The following is a 10,948-nucleotide window of genomic DNA, read 5'->3' on the forward strand; positions in this document are numbered from 1 at the left end:
AATGTCTGACACGGCCAAGTATGTCGGCTCCATACACAGTCCTGTATTCCTCACCAACAACAACCAGCTTCATTCCTTGAGCACAGACAAGCTGTTTGTTAGCCTCTGTAAGACCACAGGGTTACAAGTCCCCGTTCTGCGCCGAACCTGCTGGGTGACTCTGGGAAAGTTACTCTCCCTCTCTGGGCCTTGTGCTTTTCATTTGGGGATAGAAATATGGAGGGCTGGCTAGCTGTAATATTTTATGATATCTGTGATTCCAGATCAAAGTGTTGAAGTTGAACCAACTGAGAATGTTTAACTATTTTAGCTTGTTTTAGCATCGGTTTTATTTTCCCCAGGGGAACTCAGGGGTAAAAGATCTTGCCCCTTCTGCTTCTGTATTAATGGAAAATGAATAAAATACCCCAGAGCCCAAACAGTAACAGGATTTGCACATCATCAGGCCTAGTTAACAGCTTCCCTCAGTGTTTTACTGCCAAGATTTTAGACCAGAGACACCAACCCAAATGTCCCTGGGGTCAGGTGAGCAATGCAAGGATGAGCAATGCAAGGGTGACCCAGGCTGGAGGTGGCTGGACAGAGCCCTCTGGTCCTGCCCAGAGAGCGTGGCAGCTTCTCAACTCCCGCTGGGGTGAGTGAGAAGGTGGGCCCTGCATTGCCAGATTTCCCACAGACCCTGAAGTCTGCATTTAGGGATGAAATACCCACGCCTAAAGTTAAATCACTGCACATTTTGAATGCCATGCAGGCAAAATGAAAACCCTCTGGGCCTGATCTAGAACACGAACCACCAGCTGGCGGGACCTCTGCAGAGGAGCAACTATTTCAAGGCCTGGCCCAGGTATGGGAGGAGCCAAAGTGGAGAGGGAAGCAGGGAGGGGGGTGGGCCCCCCAGATGCAGCAGATCTCCAATCCCCAAACTGTCCCCACGAGTAATCGGTACTCTAAATCTGTCATTAATAATAGGCACAATTATCACTGGGCCCTTTCTATTCAGGGGATATCGGACCAGGCAATTTATTATATACACCATCTTGCTATGTCTCCTAAGTGTTCAGCAAGGTGGGCATTATTTCTCATTCCTATAAGACTATGGAAGTCCCGGAAGGTAAATGAAAGTAAAGGCTTTTGTTTGTAAAAGTTGGAGACGAGATTTGAACCCAGATCTGACACCTGATCTACTCTTAGCAAAAAGTCTCTTCTTTGCTTGAACTGCCTTGCATGGACTGGTCCCCGTGCCACTCCCCCACCAGCTGCACCCCCTTCTGATATCTGCCTAACTCATTAGAATACTGTTTTTAAAGCACCTCCAGAAGGAAGTTCTTATAATCAGTAAAGCTAAATTATTTTTACCTCCCCAAGAGAACTTGGTTAGCAAGAGGTCTGGTGGCTCTCCCGGAGGATGCTTTGAGGATTGGAGAGAACTGGCCATTTCTGGCCCTAAAAGCCCTACTGTGTCTTGTGTCTTGCAACTCTGGCTTACCACAGCTTAAAAGAAATGTAGTCTCCTATATGCCCATTTGAAGTTTAAATTTACAATGTCTTTAGAGGACTGTTTAGCAATATCTATCCATTTTCAATGTGCATGCTCTCTAACTTAGCAAATCACATTGCTGGGAATTTATCCTACAGATAAACTCATGTAATTCGACATAAATAGATACACAAAGATGGTCCCTGAAGCCCTGTTTATATGGTGGAGTGAAGCTGGTATGTTTCAATAAGAGGTTGTTTCAGTAAGATGCTATCCTTCCACATAATAGAATATTATGCAGATGATAAAAAGAAACACCACAATGTGCTGATATAGAAAGATGAAGATATGTAATCAAGTGAAAAAAAACACCTGATTTACAATGCCAATATTCGTGCAAAAAAGGAAGATTTGACATAGAAAAGTTTTGGAAAGATGTGCAAGAATACATTAACCATGTTTATATCAATGTCTAAAGATGGGGAAGAGTGGAGAGGTGGGGAAGGAGAAAGAGGGTCAGGAGTTCTACCTGGAGAGGCATTCTACCTGGAGACCAGGGAATGGCTATAATGACCCACAGGGGTCTCAGACACTGGCCCCTTCTGAGATTCTGTATCATTTGCTGCATGCTTCACCAACAGAGGGAAGGAAGTTCAAGCCTGCATGGGTGAGCAGGAGGCGAGCACTATGGTCCTTTCTTAGGGACTTTGATGAGGGCTGTTCCTCCTTAACCCCCAAATCACTGATGCAACTCAGAGACACCCAACTTCCCCCTGCAGGAACAACGGGCAGCGCTAGCTTCTTCCTCCATCATCTGATCCCTTACAAAAGTTTCTTCAAAGTCAACTATTCAAAACAGAACAAAACAAAAATTTCCTTCAAATTCCGACTTGGCCTTTTCCAAACTCAGCCTTTCCCCCATGGTGTGGCCATAGTTAACTGTATTTAAAGGTCAGGGGTAGAGGGAAGAGACCCCTGGGAGCAAAAGAGTCACCGTGGAAGCCAGACAGGCTCCTCCCACTCACAGGTGAGCTCTTAAAGGAGGCCCTCGAGACCCTAAATGAATCAAAAAAGGGCCCATAAACCTGGTATCAGTCATGTTCCTGACACAGGTGAGGAAGTGTATCTATATTTGAGTGGAAGAAGAATAGGAACTGAGTTTATGAAAAGACATTACACAAAAAGAAAATTAAGGGCAAGTTTCTCTTTTACAGAAAGACTATACCATAAGGTTCCTGGTTCTGCCAAGTACCAGATGGGCTACACTGAGCAAGATCCTTAAGGTCTCTGGTCATGTATGTTATAAATAACCATCCACAGAAGTTCACCGGGGGCCAGATACTGTGCTAAATCCTTCATATGCATGATCCCCTTGAATCCTCCCAAAAGGGCAATCCCTTAGGCTCTGCAGTTAGAAAGAGCTAGGTTTGTAGAATCTTGTCTTCCTCATTGGCTAGTCGAGCTATCTTGAGCAAGTTATTCAGACTCCACATTTGTAAAACAGGGCCAATAATAACAGCATCCATTCCAAAGTGTTGTTGTAAAGACTTAGAAACATGATGCCTGTAAAGGACTCAGTGTGTTGTCCAGCAAAAGTGATCAACTAACATTAGCTATTCTCAGGAGCCCCATTTTACAGATGGGAAAACTGAGGTTTGGGAAGGTCAACCTGGATGATTTCTAAATTTGCTTGTGATGTTCTCGGATTCCAGTGGATTTAAAATTGGATGTGGTTTTCCAGAAAAATCTAATGTGTATCCAATTTTAGAATTACATGGTTGTGCCTACAGCATAAAATCCACCTGTTCGGATTCAATACACTGAGGAAAGGAGAAGACAACTTTCCCACCCCAAAAATAAAACTTCCAAATAGGAGAGAGTAGGAAAAGGTAATCCCCCTTTCCTCCCAAATGTCTTCTCCTCTGGACTCGCCCACTTGTTCCCAAATGGGAAGGACAAGGGCAAAGAAATCTCCAGAGGCATGACCAACAAAGCTGCAAAACAAGGCTAATTTGTGAGGGGGCCCGAGGATGGCCTCATGGAAAACGCTACCATAAATGGGCATGTTTGCCTCAATCTCAGCCCTCACACAGAAAAGTAAGGATAACAAATCCATAACAAATACCTTGTACGGAATAACACGTCTACTTCAGACATGATAATAAAATACACAGTGTTTACGAGCCCTAGAAGCTTCTCGAGGAAGGCCCGGCTAGTTCACGTTTTGGACTCTTGGGATGGCAGCCCATCTAATCTAGTCATCGGGCCAACTAGATGACCCCACCACAGGGGACAAACAGTGCATTTTATTTTAAATTTGCAAAAAGTCAGTTTATGTTTTCTTCAAAGAGATGATAAGCACTTGCCTTACTGGACACATCTGGTCCCGTAAGAAACCTGATTCCAACAGAGTTTTTGTTCATGGTAAAGAAAAAAGATGGTGGGGTCAAAGGTATAGAATTAGCATCAGACAGACACAGGAATGGGATCCACCACTTGTTAGCTGTGAGACACTGGGCAAATTACTTAACCTCTCTGAGCCTCAGCTACCTTGTATACTAAACAGGTATCATAATGCTTCCCTTAAAAGGTTGTTGCGGGGCTTCCCTGGTGGCGCAGTGGTTGAGAATCTGCTTGCCAGTGCAAGGGACACGGGTTCGAGCCCTGGTCTGGGAAGATTCCACATGCCGCGGAGCAACGAGGTCCGTGAGCCACAACTACTGAGCCTGTGCGTCTGGAGCCTGTGCTCCGCAACGAGAGGCCGCGACGGTGAGAGGCCCGTGCACCGCGATGAAGAGTGGCCCCCGCTTGCCGCAACTAGAGAAAGCCCTCGCACAGAAACGAAGACCCAACGCAGCCAAAAATAAATAATAAATAAATAAATAATAAATAAATTTTTTAAAAAAAGGTTGTTGCAATGATTAAATGAGATCAATTAGGTCAAACGCTGCTACAGTGCATGGCACATAAGTGCTCTATCAATGGTAGTTTATCTCAATGGGAAAGCACCAAGGAAAGACTGCATTTCCTTCCATGGATCTTCAATATCCTATTTCACACACTGCTATCCAATGACTTTCAGTTCTGCTTCTTTAAGCTCCTTCTCTGTATAAAATGGCCACTTTGCAATTTAATCTATCAATTCTTAATACTGTAGTAAATGCTCCCTTTCTTGGGGTTTCTAAATATTTACTTTTACTTCTTGATAAGTATGGCTTTGAACGGTGCCTTTCCTCAAGCAGCCAAATCCCCACCAGCTCTCAGTGCAGAGAGAGAACATACAGCAGGCAGTAGCCACTTTCTCTCACTTTGCCCACTTAGTGGGACATGAGAGTAACGTGTACTGGATGCTCTGCAGGAAATCCCAGCCCAATCTTAGCTAACGCACCTGCAGGCTTTGTAAGCAAATGGGGACTCTGGCATCCGTCTGAGCATTTGAGGCCCTTGGGGTCAACCTGGATGAGATTTTTAAAAATCTGGAGGTGGTGGGGGGGGTGTCTGGAAGAAAATCCAGCTGTAATAAATAAACTGGATCATAACCAGCCTATCACTCAAGGGTTATCAGCAGGCATCCTCTAGAGTGAGGGAAAAACACTCCCCTTTCTGCCCATGTGTTTTTAACTGATATAATGCATTAACAGAACTAAGCAAGCTCCACTGGAAGCCATACTTTGCCTGCCTATGTGATAGGAAATGACTTTTCAGTGAAGCTCAGCTGCACTCTTTTTGTGCCCAGAATAAAAGAAGCCTGGCTGTTCAAGCTGGACCTCTGTGATTTCTAAGGGAGCACATCTCTCAGATTTGCCTCATAACAAGAATCATCTGGGACTCATATATATAGGGAACAGTTTTTCTGAAGATTCTAGTGTAACTGAAGTTGGGCCCGGGCATTATCTTTAATAAGTACCCCCAAGGTGGTACTTATCATTGGTTACCTTGGGAGATGCTGGTTTGGGGGAAATCTAGGATGATGGGGCAGAGAGAAATGAAAATTGTGACCCCCCCCAGCCCCAAGTCCTTAAGAGGAGTACAACAGATGCTCCTCACTGCTGCCCAGCCCCTGTAAGATGTCTTCTAGGATCCTTAAACCCTCTACTCAATTTCCCTTCCCCCACCAGGACCACATACTTACAGATCTCCAACTGGGGGGAGAGCGGAGAAGAAACTGGATGGAGAGCTCCTATCTGGCACACCTCCCAGGCAGGGGCATCCAAACCTCCCCGCTCGCCTGGGACGCCTCTCTTTATAGACCCGGAGCTGCCCGCGGGAGGGAAAGGGGAGGCGGCGGAGGGGGGCGGAGTGGGTGTTGAGTCCCGCGCTGCTTCCTCCGCAGCGCCACCTGCAGGGTCCGAAAAGCGCGGCTTTGGTCCAGGCCTCGCGCGCACCTGTCGCGGCGCCGGTAGAGGGGCGCACCCGGGCGGGGGCGCAGGGGGCCGCACGGCTCCCGAGAAAGGCGCAGCGGGCAGCAGCGTTCGGGGCCAGTGTCTGACCCCGGCTCTGGGACAGCCACTGAGACTCCGGGTCCCTAAAGAAAGGGGTTGAGCGGCCGTTGTCTATAGGGGATGCTTGAGAATTTCTCCCTTGAGTCAGTTCCAGCCGCACGGGCTTTAACCGCTTCCTCCGCGTGGGAGGAACTGTGGGGGGGCCGAGTTGACACCTCCTCTCCCTGCTCCCCATTTTTCTTCGCCCCCCACTACCTGGAAAGGGCCCGGCCGTGCTGCGTGAAGGGTAGGGAAAGGGGATTTTTTGAACTTTGCAAAGTACAAGGCAAGACTCCCCAACTCTGCTGGGAATTGTGCAGAAAGGGGAAGTTTTTACTTTTCCCAACTTGGCATCCCCACCTCCACCCACAAGCAAAAAACAAAAACAAAAAAGGCCCAATTGTTGTGATTTCAGGCCCTGGGTGTGCCATTCGCTGGCTGTGTGACCTCAGGCAAGTCATTTGCCTTCTCTGAGCCTCAGTGTCCGAAGCTGAAAAGTATGTGCGTGTGTGGAGGGGGTGGATGTGTGTGTGTGTATAATTACATAATTTGCAAGGCGCGTGTCAGGATCCAAACAGAATGTGGGTGCCACGGCGCTCCTGAAAGTTCTCTTCACCTGCTCCTCCCCGCCCCAAGAAATTCTTGCAAATGAAGCTGCCTGAAAGTTTCCTCTCTCTCCCTCCCTCTTAGTACCACTCCCTTACCCCGTGTCCGCCCCACCCCCTCCTGTGTGTCTGACACCATGTCTCTCCATCACCGTTTCTGTCTTGTTCTGCCTTTTTTCTCTATGTCTCCGTCACTCTGCCCACCGCTGTCTCTTTCTGTCCCTCTGTCTCACTCTGTCTCTGGTCTCTGTGTCTCTGGCTCCAGATCTCCCTCCCTCTCTCGCTCTCTCCATCGCTCTCCACTCTGTCACATGCACGCACACAGGCCATAAAAGGAAGCCGCGGCGGTGGGCTGGCCCCGCGCCAGGCCGGGGACCTGCGGGCAGCCGGGCGCCCCGCTCCCCGCCTGGCCCGGCTCCGAGGTTCCCGGCCGGTCCTCCCTACCCGGGCGGGCGGGAGACAACCCAAAAAGGGCAGGCGCAGGCTCCTTCCTGCAGGAATTCCCAGCGCCGCATACCAGCCCGGGGCTGCCGCTCCCCCTGACTAAATATGGTGCCAAGCGGCCTCCCGGCGCCCCGCGGAGGTTGAGGGGGTGGCATCCGAGGCCAGCGGGGTGGGAAGGGGACCCTCTGCTCCCGGCAGAGCCAGAAGGGGGCAGCCCCCAGTCCCCCGTGGGTCCCAGCTGCTTCCAGCCAGAGGGTTTACAGACAGGGTTAAAGATGTTGGAAGACCCTTACCAGGCTCTGTGCTTGGCACTCGCCCCAGTCTTATCCAACAAACCCTCCCCCCAACCACGAGGTCGGGTGATGGTGGGGCCTTTATTAATACCCCCATTTTGCAGGTGAGAAAACTGAGGCCCTGGAAGAGTGAAGGGATTTGCCTGAGCCCTCACTGGGTCTGGAGCCCACTGTTGGCCATGATTCACTTCCAAGAGAGACTTTAAGGGGAAATGCCCAGGACAATTAGCCTTGAGGCTAAAGACTCCTCTCTGAGGTTAGATAACTAAGTTTGAATCTGCCAGTGCCATTTTCTAGCTATTTGGCCCTATGCCTCAGTTTCCCTACCTGTAAAATGGGAGGAACATCAGTCACTTCTTCACTTCCCAGCTGTTTGTAAACAGTCCTTGAGATGATCCATGTAAAATGGAGATAGTACACTGCTTCATGTTAGCTGCTATTATTCAAAACAAACATGAAACCAAGCAGAGTTGCACCAGGCCTGGGGGACGTCATAATGGTGAGAGCCTGTCCTGCCCACTGTTTCCTGCAGGCTACCAGTCTCCTCTGTAGAGTTCTGCATCTCAGACCCTCTCGGTCCCTTCATCCCTCCAACATCTTGCCTGCTTTTCACCCCTGAAAACACGCAGGCCCAGCTCTCTACCGGACATTGGGCCTAAGTCAGAGAGTCAAAAACAGCCAGCATTCAGTTGGCTGGGACGTTAGGGGTAAAGTTCTTCAGAAAGTGATGAATGCGCTGCTTCCCCCACGTGCCTTTTAATGTCTGCACTGTAAAAGGAGTGGAAATTGTCTCTGCGTTAGTACAGAGCTGATGTGGAGCAGAGAACAGGAAGGGGGAAAAACTGAAGTTGATCATCCCCTTCCCATCCTGGAAAGATAATCCAGAGCAGGCCGTCAGAGTCTAACTTGCTGGCCTCAGAGTAAAAACGGGCACTTTTCTGGAGGCATTAACACTGATATTCCAAAGGGGTGCATTTGACTCTTTAAAGAATTTGGTAACTTTTAAAAGAGAATAATTATAATAAATTATCAATAAATGAAGGCTTTATAACAGACACTGAATTGTACTACATTATCTCACCTAATCCTTGTAACAACCCTATAAAGTACTTAAACATTTTTTTTCCCATTTTGCTGTGGAGAAACCAGGTTTGGTGAGTGAAATAACCAGCCAATTTAGCACAGCTAGTTAATGGTAGAGCAGGAATCCCAACCCTGCCTGTGTGATGGAGTCCAGGGTAAGGAGATGAGAAGTCTGAGGTCTTTAACTCATCATCTGCTAAGCACCAGCCAGGCAGCCACAGGATTGTCAGTGAGCCTCTCTGAGCCTGTGTTTTCTCAAAGCACAGATGGTCAGAATCTTTGCCTCAACATGGAAAGTGTTTCATACCCTTCTGGTATACTCTAGAAGTACTCAGGGACAGTGTGTGCACATAATAGTCATTCAATAAATATCTGTCCAGTGCAGAAGCTCAGATGTTTGAATCTTCAAAATCAGATGCCTCCATTTTATTTCTCATGGCTCAAAAAGCCAGTTAAAGATAGAGGGGGAAAAAAAGTTACCTTCAAAAAACATTACTGTGACTGACTGAGGGCTGTCAAGTAAGTTTCCCTGGCATGTCTTCTGTGAGGCGCTGTGTACTGGGAGTTTCCATGAACTCATGGAACAAGATAGCAGTGGGGAAATTCCACTCTCAGAGTCTTTTTTTTTTTTTTAATCAAATAGCTTTGATTTTGCTACTAGGTTCAAAAACTTCCAAAGTGTGATTCCCTCCAGTTTTTAATAACATCAAAAACTGGGTCCAAGCATGGCTCCTGCATGTCCTTCACAATTATTTAAAAGTGCATCAGCACTCGAGTCATCCAGCTCAAGATCTGCACAGGACTCTGCCTCCTTGCGAATAAAGGGCCATCTTTCCTGACCACAAGCACGGTTCTGCTCCAACTCTCCTGTGCATAAGCACTTCGTTTCACTCATCGTGGTCCCCACGTTTCTCAAGGTTCAAGACTGAATCACACAGTAACTTGCAGTGCTCTTTCCTTTATCACCAATTTCCAGCTCTGGTGTCTTGGTAACTCCGGATTCTCTACCTCTATCAGGAAAGTCCTAAAATTCTCAATAAAAATAGTTTTATAGTTTCTTACAAAAGTAAACATATTCTTACCATATGACCCAGCAAGTCACACTCCCTGGAATTTACTCAAATGAGTTGAAAACCTATGTCTGTACTAAAACCTGTACACAGTTATTTAGAGCAGCTTTCTTCATTAATTGCCAAGACTTGGAAGCAACCAAGACGTTCTTCTAAGTAAGTGAATGGATAAACTGTGGTACATTCAGACGACAGAATATTACTCAGCACTAAAAAGAAATGGGCTATCAAGCCATGAGCAGACGTGGAGGAAACAAAAGCATATTACTAAGTGAAAGAAAACAATATGAAAAGGCCACATACTGCATGAGTCCAACTATATGACATTCCGGAAAAGGCAAAACTATGGAGACAGTAAACAGATCAGTGGTTGCCAGGAGTTAGAGGAGAAAGGAGCGATGAATAGAGCACAGAAAATTTTTAGGGCAGTGAAATTACTGATACTGTAATGGTGGTTGGATACATGTCACTATACATTTGTTCAAACCCATAGGCTGTACAACACCAAGAGTGAACCCTGAGGTCAACTATGGACTTTGAGTAATAACGATGGGTCAATGTAGGTTCACTGATTGTAACAAATGTACCACTTTCGGGGGTCATGTTGATAACGGGGGAGCCTGTGAGTGTCTGGGAACAGAGGGTATGTGAGAACTCTGTACTTCACACTCAATTTTGCTGTGAACCTAAAACTGCTTTAAAAAATTGTCTATTTTTTTAAAGATAATTTTACCTCACTTTCATTTAAAAAAATTAATGAAGACCACACAATCCTTGCAGAATGGTTGTGACAAAAATGAAATGCCAAGTGGCTGGGAAGCATTGTCCTAAATGCCTTTAAAGGCATATTTTCACAAATGTTAATCATTCATGTACACTTGGCTTCAGGTTAAAAGAACACATCAAATTTTACATAATCATACAGGCATGTGAGTCATATATAAATGTGTTCTTGCACATAATTATAAAGCTATTAGTTTATTCTAAGCAAGCATATATGCTAAGCTTAAATTTATCATCTTCAAACGCCACCTCTGCTCTTGCTATGAGTTTTTACATTGCCAAAGTTTTAAATGTCTACTTTTCCTAAATCCCTCTTCAAGTCCAATTCCCATCCTATTTTTGTATAAGTTTTCTCCTAAAACTTCTCCTGCGTGTCTGGAGGATAACTTCTCCCAACAACCTCATGAAAACCACCAGCAGTGATGTACTAATTTAGTTGATGAGTTCATGAGAAGAGTTTGATGGGTCCTCTATGTTTATTTTTGTCTTTTCCTTCCTTGAATTTAAGTGTCTCAGCTCAGGAACCTATTTAAACTACTAGAACATATGGGAATTCCTTGGCGGTCCAGTGGTTAGGACTCGGAGCATTCACTGCCAGGGCCCGGGTTCAATCGCTGGTCAGGGAACTAAGATTCCACAAGGCACGTGGCATGGCCAAAAATAATAATAGTACTAAATGCACTTTTTCAAGCCATATGTGGCCCCACAGATT

The 10,948-nt window shown here is 46.5% G+C and overlaps 1 protein-coding gene across 7 annotated transcripts in view; it reads right to left on the minus strand.

Annotated features, from left to right (window-relative positions):
• The window catches only part of MYH11 (myosin heavy chain 11), a 136,454-nt gene that overhangs the window by 120,776 nt on the left and 4,730 nt on the right, over positions 1 to 10,948 (minus strand). For 5 of the 7 annotated variants that reach the window (XM_059897134.1, XM_059897131.1, XM_059897137.1 and 2 more), the window contains exon 1: positions 5,610 to 5,715. The exons of the other annotated variants lie outside the window; for them this stretch is intronic. The gene's annotated coding sequence lies outside the window, so the exon portion shown is untranslated. Of the gene's footprint in view, positions 1 to 5,609; positions 5,716 to 10,948 lie in introns of those variants that run through there. 7 annotated transcript variants of the gene reach the window in all.

Source organism: Balaenoptera ricei, chromosome 15 (genome assembly GCF_028023285.1).
Source record: "Balaenoptera ricei isolate mBalRic1 chromosome 15, mBalRic1.hap2, whole genome shotgun sequence".
NCBI classification, from domain to species: Eukaryota; Metazoa; Chordata; class Mammalia; order Artiodactyla; family Balaenopteridae; genus Balaenoptera; species Balaenoptera ricei.